At 41.1% G+C, this 12,073-nt stretch overlaps 1 long non-coding RNA gene across 4 annotated transcripts in view; it reads left to right on the top strand.

Annotated features, from left to right (window-relative positions):
- Positions 1-1,057: 1,057 nt before the first annotated feature.
- LOC125098872 (uncharacterized) overlaps positions 1,058-12,073 on the top strand; it is a 31,913-nt gene continuing 20,897 nt past the window's right edge. For 2 of the 4 annotated variants that reach the window (XR_007126965.1, XR_007126967.1), the window contains exons 1-2: positions 1,058-1,134; positions 2,818-2,886. This is a non-coding gene — a long non-coding RNA (uncharacterized LOC125098872). Of the gene's footprint in view, positions 1,243-2,817; positions 2,887-5,890; positions 6,140-12,073 lie in introns of those variants that run through there. The other 2 variants (XR_007126966.1, XR_007126968.1) reach the window with 2 other exon arrangements.

The raw sequence follows: 12,073 nt of genomic DNA, 5'->3' as shown, positions 1-12,073 counted from the left end.
ACACAATGCTTCCCACAATCATCTTTTTGATACTAATAGAAACAGGTTTTAAAGATTTTATTTTAAAATTTAGCCAATAAAGTTAAGTGTTTCTCAGGAAAATCAGCACTGAAGTGTTGTCCTCCTCTCCTCCCTCAGAGTTTTGTCAATATTTTAACTTCACGAAAGAGGCTAAAGATTTTCATATTTCCCAAGTGGAGCCAACCCGAGGGGCATTGTCTCCCAATTCGCTAACTGTGCTTCTCACAGAGTTCTTTTTCTGTGAACTCTAGGCCTGGGGAAAGCAAGAGCTGGCGCTAGGTTTCACAGCCTTCCCTGCCTGGGTTAAGGATCACCTGTGATACTAATAATTGTTGTCTTTGGTAACTTCAACTTGAACAGTAACAAAAGGTATAAATCACCCCCAAGGCTCTTAATTACTCCCATTAACAGTTGCTTTGTTATCCCGGATGCAGAGCAGTTTCACTGCTCTGTGAGTACACACTGTGAGTACAGAGCTACAAGCCTGGCTTCAAGCCAGGAGTTAAAATAAGTTATGCTAAATGGATGGTTCAATTGTTCCCCTGGACTCTCTAGGTTTGGGGGATGTGGGCCTAAGCGAATGAACACTCTAGGAGTCGGGGTCTGTGCATCTTCTAGGAGTTCCTTGGGGTGTTGTGCTGTCTCTTGCGATGGTTATTTTATTTTTCTAATCTTTCTTAGTTTTGCTTCTAGCGTCAGTGTTTTCTTCCTCCCTCCCTCTCCTTTATCCTACCCTGTGCCACTACAAATCTTTCTACTTTTCTTCCACGCATTTGGTAACTGGCAAAAAAAATTGAGGTGTAAAATTTAGGAGGAAAATCAAAAAAAGAAAAAAGAAAAGAAAAAAAGAAAGCCACTCAGCTGGGGCATTTGAGATAGAAGTCTAGAGGTTTTAAACTCTCTTCTTCAAAAAAATGACACAGTACCTGTACAGTCAGATCTCAACTCCTCAGTAAGGAATTCAAGGAGCTCTATGATGCGGCCCCAACCGCCCTTCAAGGCCACACCCAGCTGCCATTATGAACTGTGATCCTTTGGAGCACAGACTTTGGATACTACTTGATGGGTGTCTGACCCAGCACACTCACGTCCTTGATATGTGACCCTGGACAGGTCAGTACACTTGCTGGGCCTCAGATGTCCCACAGGTACCTACCTCACAGATCAGGAGGTTAAATGAGATAGATGATACCCGATGGTGCTTAACGCAGTTGGCACAAAGTAAGTTTTTAAAAACGGGATATGCCACCTGATGATGGTGAGAGTCTGAGAGGTGTGCACTTTGCTTTCAATTGCTAATTAATTTTGAAGATTTTCAGGCCAAATGCCCCAACTGTCTTCACCAGCACCCTGCCCCATAGTTCTGATCTCTATCTTCTCCAGCCATGTTCTCAAAACTTGCATTGAACCTTTAAGCTGGATCTGCCTTCACTCTGCCTTGAATTCTGCCTCCCCCACCGGGATTTAAACTGTTTTGAGGACAAAGATTATGCCTTGCATGTTTATGGAGTGAATAAATAAATAACAAAGAAATGATTATGACAAAATATACGTGAAGTGAACACAGACCTTTTAGAAATAATGAACCTTTTCCAGACATCCTGATGTACTGAGTCTTGAAACTGCTACCTACTAAGAAATACCTCAGGAGCCTTAAAAAATTCATTTGGTAACAAAAAAAGTATGCTCCTATTTTTTTTCCTTCCTCAAAACCTCCTTGTAATTTCCTTTCCACTGAATCAGCCAAAACTGGATCACAGGAGCCAACCCCCATCTTTCTTTGAGATCAAGCAATCTCCTTCTAACACATGATAGAGTCCAGGCTCTGTTGGTGGACTCAAATAACTGAAAAGGAAACAAATCTCAATCTCCAGTATCTCTGTTTTTGTCTCTCTCTTTACACACACACACACACACACACACACACACACACACAAAAGAAGTGATCAAAGTCCCAACAATATTTATATCTGGGTAGTAAGAATTTGGATGATGTTAATTTTCTCTCTCTTTTTTCTTTCTATAATTTCCAAGGTCTCTACAATAAGTATTATTGCCATGGTAATTAGAAAAAAGTTAACAAGAAAGAGTACTATGGGAGGAAAAGAAAGCCTCCTTAGATAGAAATACATGCTAAAGCCATAAGCTCAGATGGTCGAGGACAGTTCTAACTCAATATTGGATTCCACTGACCCCAATGTACCCTCTTTTCATCTGTGTTATGACAGTTTAGGTGAGATGCTCCTTTGTAAAGTTGACTCACCTAGAAAAACAAGCTCAAGACAGGAGCCATGGGGCCTCAGTCCCAGCTTGCATAAGTCATTTGCATCTTGGAAGCTCTATGCCTACTGCAGCTCCAAGTGCACTGGGAACATTGAAATAAAGCTCTTCCAAAGTCAGGTATCAATGCCCATAGTCAAAATAAACAGCATGCATGATCCTATATTCATTACCATCACTATTATTACCATCAACATTTATGGAACTCTAGCTACTTGCCAGAAACCGCATTAAATGTTTGCATTATCATACGCAACCTCACAAAAACTCTGAGGGAGAAGTTATTACTGTTTTCTATTTAACAGAGAAGGAAGCAGAAACTTAGAAAGTTTATCATCAGAGAAAACATTCACTTTACCATATTCTACTTTAAAGCAGTTCATGTGAGAAAGATACATAGACAATTGGGTGAAAAATCTAGTCTTTGGAAGGAAAAAGAGGGGTGGGGGAAAGAAAAAGAGCAGTGGGGAAGGCTGCCAATCTACAGTAAGTCAAAAAACATACATGTCTCTGCAGCCCAGAAATGCAACCCACTAAGTCTGACCGGGGACAGAAAGACCACAGGAAAAATGTTTGCACTTGAAGGTCAGTATTTCCAAAATGTGTAACCTGATTGCAACACAGGACTGCTTCTGTACACAACACTGGCCCCAAGCTGGGTGGCAAAGATCTTGAGTAAGGATGCCATCCTAATAATTCAATAGTTCTTTTTCTAATAGTTAAATTATTGTTTTTAGAGGGATAGCATATCTGAGATCTCTTGTGTCCTTTTAATAGGCTTTATTTTTGTTGTTTGTATAGTTTTATTTCATTGCTTAGGCTAAGGTGAAGCTATAATTCAGTTTAAATGCTATATGTTACAGGCAAGCTGCTTACAATATATGGTCTCAGGAATTTTGGGAAACTTATCTTTGGATGTTATTGGCACAAAATAACAGTCTAGAATTTGGTCCTCTGGGTGTAAAAGACAAATAAAGCTTCCTGTGGCTTGACAACTTGTAAAAGCTAACTCTGCCACAAAACATGTGGGGGGAAAAAGGCTCTGAAACCTTTTCCTAGCTCTGGATAGAAAAACCAGAGAGGGTTGTAAGAATCTAGACAGTATGATACTATGATCAGGAAAAATTCAAGATTTCTAATTCAGAAGTGACAGGTTACAGACAGAGAAAATTTGCAAAAGACACTATGATAAAGGACTGTTATCCAAAATATACAAAGAGCCCTTAAAAGTCAACAATAAGAAAATAAAAAACCTGATTTAAAAATGAGCTGGGGCACCTGGGTAGCTCAGTTGGTTAAGCATCTGCCTTCAGCTCAGGTCATGATCTCAGGATCCTGTGATCAAGCCCCACATCAGGCCCTCCACTCAGCAGGGAGTCTACTTCTCCTTCTCACTCTCCCTCTGTGCTCGCTCTCTCTCTCTCTCTCTCTCTCTCTCTCACTATCTCTTTCTCAAATAAATAAATAAAAACATTTAAATTTTTTAAAAAATGAGCCAAAGGCCTTAACAGGCCACTCACCAAAGAAGATAAACAGAAGGCAAATAAGCATATGAAAAGATGCTCCACATCATAGATCATCAGAGAAGTGAGAATTAGAACAACAATGAGATACCACCACACCCTCTTAAAATGGCCCAAACCCAAAATCCTGGCAACACCAAATGCTGGCAAGGAGTGACAGGAGCTCTCATTCATTGTTGGTGGAAATCTAAAATGATACAGTCACTTTGGAAGACACTTTGGTAGTTTCTTTAAAATTTAGCATACTCTTACCCTATGACCCAGAAATCATGCTCCTTGGTATTTACTCAAAGGGGCTGAAACTTATATCCACACAGAAACCTTTACACAGATGTTTATACCAGCCTTATTCGTAATTACAAAAACTTGGAAGCAACCAAGATGTCTTTCAATAGATAAATGATAAATTGTGGTATATCCAGACAATGAAATATTATTCATAACAAAGAAGAAATGAGTTTTCAAACCACGGAAAAACACGGATAAACGTAAAGGCATATTAGTAAATGAAGGAAGCCAATGTAAAAAGACTATACACTGTATGATTCCAAGCATACAATATTCTAGAAAAGGTAAAACTATGGAGACAGTACAGGGACTCATAGGGAGGGAGAAATAAACAGGTGGAACAATGAGAATTTTTAGAAACTATTCTGTATGATAGATACTACAATGGTAGATACATACTATTATACGTGTGTTAAAACCGATAGAATGCATAACACAATGAGTGAATCATCATGTAAACTATGGACTTGGGTGATAATGATGTGTCATTGTAGGTTCATTGACTGTGGTGGGAGAGGCTCTGCATGTGTGGAAATAGTGGATATATGGGAACTTTGTGCTTTCCACTCAATTTTGCTGTGAACCTAAAACTTATTTAAAAAATGAAGTCTATTTTAGGGGCACCTGGGTGGCTCAGTCGGTTAGGTAACTGCCTTTGCCTCGGGTCATGATCCCAGGGTTCTGAGATCAAGCCCCATGTTGGGCTCCTTGCTCGGTGGGGAGCCTGCTTCTCCCTCTCCCTCTGCCTGCTGTTCAGCCTGCCTGTGCTCTCTCTCTCTCTCTTTGTCAAATAAATAAATAAAATTTAAAAAAATAATAAAATAAAGTAAAAAATAAAGTTTATTTAAGAAAAGAAAACTTGGGGCACCTGGGTGGCTCAGTGGGTTAAAGCCTCTACCTTCGGCTCAGGTCATGATCCCAGAGTCCTGGGATTGAGCCCCGCATCAGGCTCTCTGCTCAGCAGGGAGCCTGCTTCCTCCTCTCTCTCTCTGCCTGCCTCTCTGCCTACTTGTAACCTCTGCCTGTCAAATAAATAAATAAAATCTTTTTAAAAAATAAATAAATAAAAATTAAAAAAGAAAACTCTGTGTGTGTGTGTGTGTGTGTATGTAATAATTATCATCTTCTGTATTTACAAGACTAATAAGAGGCAAAATTGTGAAACTGGAGCAAATTGATCCTTGGGGTTTCCTGAGCTCTACTTTGAGTCCCAGTTCCCTGTGCTAGAGTTCAGGGATTTCTCTACCACATGCTAAGCACAGTGTTTTAAATCCACTGGAGTGGTAAACCACTCCTGCCCTCATAAAGTTTACAATTCAAAACAGAAGGAAGCATTAAACAAGTAATTACAGTAGCTACACAGATAGCTGATTGAATTGTGATAAATGCCCTGAAACAACACAACAAGATCAAACCTAGTCAGTGGACTCAGGGATGACTTCCCTGGAGAAGAAACTTAATCTATAGCATGAAGATTGGCTGGAAGCTAAGCAGGGCAAGGTGTATTCTTGGGTTGTGGGGTAGGGTTGAAAGAAAAGCAGCTCAGCATAGGAAATACCACGCAGACAGGCTCTGAGGGAGGAGGGCTGTGGAGCCTGAGGGAGAAACTGAAAACCCAGATGACTGTAGCACTAAAAGTGTGAGAGATGGGGAGAGAAGCAGCTGGAGAGATGGGTGGGGGACAGATTGTATTCTAAACTGTCCTAATAGCAAGGGTCAGCCACTGAAGGATTTTAAGCAGAAGGGTGATGGTATTTTATCTCTCCTTTTACTTCCAGAACCTAATCCAATGCTTAAAACATCATGGGTGGCTCAATAAACATTTGACAAAGGAAAGATGGGAGGAAAATGAGGAAGAGATGGATACACTCATTTACTCAATTATGTATTATGTAATAAGTGGAATTCCAGTTGTCTGGAATTGGCAATGCACCCACTTACATAATTCATTTTCTGAGTGAAATCATCATGGCTATCACCATCACCATCATCCATTATTACTCAAATAGTCATTTTCTTCTTCAAAACCCAGAGTATGTTATTAAAAATTTTTATTATAATTTCAAATCAGAACATTCTCTTGTCAATTCTCTGCATCTAAGATCTGGGGGTCACTCTACTTTCCATGTTTGCCATATCTGAAAATTTATGTCTACCTCTTGATGAGAGATATAAAACTCAACAGCAACTTTACTACTAATGATGAGAGGTATTGGTTTTTATTTGAAACCATTGCTCTTTAATGACCTAAATAGCTTTAGCACTTTTCCTAGGCTAGACAAAGGAATATTGATTTTCCTTTTCTTTTCTTTTCTTTTTTTTTTCTTCTCCTGCCAGAGAAATCTTGCTGAAGGAGTAATTCAGCTAACCTGGCTCTTTTGGCATTTTCTCCCATGGTTCAGCTGGGACTCTAGAGTATATAGAAATTCTAAGAATGAAGTGTTCTTCTTGTTGGCAATGCTATCCCAAAGACAATTTACTCCTGTTCAGAGTCTAAGAGAAGTCCCTTCTGCTCTTTTGTGTAATGTCCTCTTCAAACAGATTAAAAAATATGATCAAGTCTCATTTAAGTAAGGAGAAAATACTTCCTCAAGTTATGAGAGATGGGAGGAAGGTAGAGGAGGTAGCCATACTTACAAATTGAATAAAGGCAAGACAACCAGAATGCAGATGTTCCTCAGGACCCTGGGCAAATGTGAAAAGGGAGAAAAGGAAACAAGACGACAAACTGAGGAGCCTCAGACAGCTCTCTCCAAGGGTGCCCAGGCTCCCTGGGAGCACTGAGCTAGGCTCCTCTCAGACGGTGGAGAGCATTTCCTCTTGAATTCCCAGAACTCAGGGGGCTGTCTACCCTGTGGTAGACGGTTTGTAAATGTGTGTTGAATGGAATGGATGGAAGAAACAATGAGTGGCTAAATGACTAATAAAACAAACCAACACATTTTGGCTGCCACATATTGGAAAGGGAACAAATAATCACCATCTTGAAATTACTTGATCAAGCTAGGGTGTATTCAGCAGAACTGGTCAACATGTACCTGTAGGTATAGGGGCTGAGGAGGAAATATGCGGCAAAGGAAAGAGTGTTCTGAAAACACTTTGGGGGATAGGTTACAAACTACTGCCTGTGGGCCAGTCACCTTTTTTTGTAAATGAAGTTGCATTATTTTAATTTAATTTCATTTTTTAAGATTTTACTTTTTTAAAAAAGATGTATATGGGGGATGTGTAAATAGGAGGAGGGGCAGAGGGAGAGACTCCTCAAGCAGACTCCCCACTGAGCATAGAGCCCCATGCGGGGCTTGATTTCACGACCCTGAGATCATGACCCAAGCTGAAGCCAAGAGTGGGACACTCAACTAACTGAGCCACCCAGGCACCCCTAAGATTTTAAGTACTCTCTACAACCATCATGGGGCTTGAACTTATAGTCTGGAGATCAAGGGTCATATGTTCTACCTACTGAGACAGCCAGGAGCCTCAAATGAAAATGTATCAGAACACAGTGACACCCAATCCTTTATGTGCTGTTTAAGGCTGCTTTTAGCTATAATTGCAGAGTTGAGTAGTTGCAACAGAGAGCATAAGACCACAAGCCTAAAATATTTACTATCTGGACCTTTACCAAAGATGTCTGCCCACACCTGCTTCAGGTCAAAGGCAGAAAAAGGATCCAATCCAAGGAGATATAAGCAGGCAGGATCTAGTATCATGGGATTCTCAAGAGAATCAGAGTGGGAGGTTAAATCTCAGACACATAAAATGCTACAATTGGATGGGACCTCAGAGTCTACTGGATCAACCTCCTCAACTGTAGAAGGAAAAACTTTGGTTCAGAGAGGAGAAAGAACTTGCTCAAGGTCACACAGTCAGTTAGTGGAAGCTCTAGGACTAGCAGAGACCTCGAGAACTACCAGGTGTGGACTGTAACCACACCTGGTTGCTCAGAGGTCCAGAGTGAGTTTATTCCCTGACTGTAGCAGAGACCCAGTTCCTAGGATCACATCACATCTTGGGGCTCAGGGACACATGACTATTTATCTTAAGAAAAAGGCAGAATCTAGGTGAAGAAGGGAGAGGACTTCTTTCTCAAATTTCATTTTTTTAGTCCTCTGGACTTATGGTTGACTTTATCATAAAATATGTGAGGGTCAATGCCACCCAACTCAAAATTAACTTTGCAAGAAACTTGGGGAAGCTAAGAAGCACCTGGCAGATGGGTGTGTGTGTGTGTGTGTTGTGTGTGTTTTAACCTATCTAAGAAGCCTCATGGAGGAGCAATTTTGACAGGTCCCATTAAGTATTCTGTCAATTGGTAATACCTAATCCCAAGGCATTTGAAAACATAACATTCTGGGTAAATAATTAAATAAATACTTTGCCTCCCAGACTTGGAACCACTCTAACACAGCCCATGTTCAAGGAAAACAAGTTTATCAAACTCCAGAGAAACTCAAAGTTCTGAAAGGTTAAATAAATCCCAGGTACATTAGAGTAAGGCTTCACTGGTCAGGGTCTAGGAAAACATTCCTCTGTGGTGTGACCCACCAAGTATCACCAGCTAAACAAACTCCTTGCCACCAACCTTGCAGGCCAAGAAAGAGTTCACTGAAGAACTGGATTAAAGCTTTCCTGTGGCTGTGGGGTGTTATCTTCTGTCCTTAGGAAATGGTGTCTGTGGAAGAGACAGAAGAGCTCATACGGCCAGTCCCTCGTTCTGTTAGGTAAGGAAACAGAGCCCAGAGAGGTACGCCTATTGCCACAGGCCATAAAACATAAGACAGTTTAGAATCTTGGCCTCTTTTCAACATAGCACACATAAGAAAGCCTACCATAGCACCTAGCAAATAGTAAGCACTCAACAAACATTTGCAGTATGAATGAATCAATAAATGAATTTAAAAACTGCACTCTCTGAATGCCTTACATGCTCTGTACACTGTTTTAGGCTCTGGAGATACAGTGTTGAACGAGATCCCTGCCATTATAGAATTCACGTGTGGGTGTGTGAGTGTGTGTGAGGAGTAGTAGTCATCATTGCCGTCGTAGTAGGGTAGTAGTCAGTAGTAGTAGGGCTATTGGGGTAATGTATTTTGAGGATCAGAGAAATAATTACAATAACTAATATTTAATAAATATTTGCAATATGTCAGCCAGATACTATTCTAAGCACTTTGTCTTAGTCAATTTGGGCAGCCATAACAAAATACCATAGACTGGGTGGGTTAAACAACAGACCTTCATTTCTTGATGTTCTGGAGGCTAAACAGTCTGAGATTAAGGTACTAGATAATTCCACTCCCCAGTCAAGGCCCTCTTCCTGGCTTGCAGACTGCAGCCAGCCCACTGTGTCCTCCACAATGTGGAGATGCTAGAAGCTCTGGTCTCTCCCTCTTCTAAGAACACTAATCCCTAATCCTATCATGGGACCTGTACTCTCATGACCTCATCTAAACCTAATTATCTCCCAAGGGTCCAACTTCCAAATACCATCATATTGGGAGATTAGTGCTTCAACATAGGAGTTTTGGGCAGACACATTCATTCCATAACAGCACTGTATATAAACCAACTCCTTTAGGACTCAATAACATGTGAGAGAACTACTCTTAAAACCCTCATTTCAGGGGCGCCTGGGTGGCTCAGTGGGTTAAACCGCTGCCTTCGGCTCAGGTCATGATCTCAGGGTCCTGGGATCGAGTCCCGCATCGGGCTCTCTGCTCAGCAGGGAGCCTGCTTCCCTCTCTCTCTCTCTCTCTGCCTGCCTTTCTGTCTACTTGTGATCTCTCTCTGTCAAATAAATAAATAAAATCTTTAAAAAAAAAAACCCTCATTTCACAGAAGAGGAAACAAGCACAGAGAGGTTAAATAGCTTGCTCAAGGTCACACAATTTTAAGTGGCAGAGCCAGGATTCAAACAAAGGCAGTCTGAGCTTCATAGTCCAAAGTCTCACCCAAAGATCAAGGGGGTGAATGAGTGATTCAGTGATTGAGTAAATAGATGAGTGAGTAAAGAAACAAATACAATTCTTCATTGTGAATCTTTCATAGTAGGAAAACAAAAACCTTTCATAAAATTAGTTTTCGGAAGTTCATTGTTTGTAAGTAAATTACAGATATTCCTTAACTTATAAGGGGGTTACATCCTGATAAACCCATCATAAGGTGAAAATGCATTTAGTACATCTAACGACCTAGTGTCATAGCTTAGCCTCGCCTACCTTAAATGTGCTCAGAACACTTACGGCGGCGTACACTTAGATGAAATCCTCTAACGCAAAGCCTATTATTAATAAAGTAATAAATATCTTGGGACGCCTGGGTGGCTCAGTTGGTTGGACGACTGCCTTCAGCTCAGGTCATGATCCTGGAGTCCCGGGATCGAGTCCCACATCGGGCTCCCAGCTCCACGGGGAGTCTGCTTCTCTCTCTGACCTTCTCCTAGCTCATGCTCTCTCTCACTGTCTCTCTCTCAAATAAATAAATAAAATCTTTAAAAAAAAATAAAATAAAGTAATAAATATCTCATGTTATTTATTAAACACTGTATAGAGAGTGAAAAACAGAATGGCCGTATGATACTGAATGCTTTAAGTGTACCCGCTGTTTCCCCTTGTGATCACAGGCCTGAGTGGGAGCTGCCGCTTGGTGCCGCTGCCTGGCAACACCAGACAGTATCTTACCACATATTGCTGGTCCAGGAAAAGATCAAAATTCAAAATCCTAAGTATGGTTTCTACTGAATGTGCACTGCTTTTGCACCATCATAGACTCTCTGTGTAAGAAATTCTGACCACGGGGCACCTGGGTGGCTCAGTGGGTTAATCCGCTGCCTTCAGCTCAGGTCATGATCTCAGGGTCCTGGGACCGAGTCCCACATCGGGCTCTCTGCTCAGTGGGGAGCCTGCTTCCCACCCCCCCCCCCTCTGCCTGCCTCTCTGCCTACTTGTGATCTCTGTCTGTCAAATAAATAAATAAAATCTTTAAAAAAAGAAAAAAAGAAAAAGAAATTCTGACCATGGCAACTCTTTCCAAATCTTATTGGAAAAAATTTAGACACATAGAGTTTCTTTGAAAGTTGATGTATGTGCAAACTTCTTTCCTCAGGGACAGTTTTCAGATTATAAATCTAAACATCATGAAAATAGCTAATATTTAGTGAGCCTTATCATGTGTCAGATACTAAGTGCTCATTTTAACTCATTTCATCCTTATGACCACCCTAGGAAGCAGGTGCTATTTTCTTTTAACTTTACAGATGAGACAATTGAGGCACAGAGAGGTTAATTACCTTTCCTAAGGTCACAGAGCTAATAAAGTGGCAGGGCTGGAGTCTGAACAGGGTGATCCCATTCCAGAGAGTAGGAAATACTCCGCTGAGTCTCTCTGGTTTTTCTAGGGCTGTGTTTCTAAACCTGACCTCATGTTGGCTTCACTTGGGAAGCTTCAAAAAAAATGCTGATGTGTGGGTCCCACCCCAATAAAATGAAGATATCTAGGAACGAAGCCTTGGTATTGCTCTTTTTAAAACTCCATTATAATTCTGATGCACAGTAAGAGTCCAAATATGCAGACTTAGGGAACCTGTAATTGGCTTAAACCCTTCTATGTTTTTAGCTTTCTACCCAAAGCAAACATCACAACAATCTCCACCTTCCCATGGCATTGGTGATTCCCAAGGACAGTCCACATCTCAGGTGGCAAAGCTGACTCCCTGCCAAAAATTTCTATGGGGGCTGGAAATTCTGGTTTTTCTGAACTGTCAAGTCCATCTGCACTGGGTCTTCTTAGCACTGCCTATAGGGAGGATCAAGAGGGAACAAGTCTGTTATCCCCCAAATCACTCTTAGCTAAGAGCAGCTTTCCTTGATTGTGCCAGGAGCTACACAGGTGCTTAAGATACATTGTTATCACTCTTCACTCCTGGGATTTGAGGGAGGCCCAGTCAATAGACCCCTTCT

This window comes from Lutra lutra, chromosome 4 (assembly GCF_902655055.1).
Source record: "Lutra lutra chromosome 4, mLutLut1.2, whole genome shotgun sequence".
Classification (NCBI taxonomy): Eukaryota; Metazoa; Chordata; class Mammalia; order Carnivora; family Mustelidae; genus Lutra; species Lutra lutra.
The sequence above is the reverse complement of the archived record's forward strand: the minus strand, read 5'-3'. Positions and strand labels throughout refer to the sequence as shown.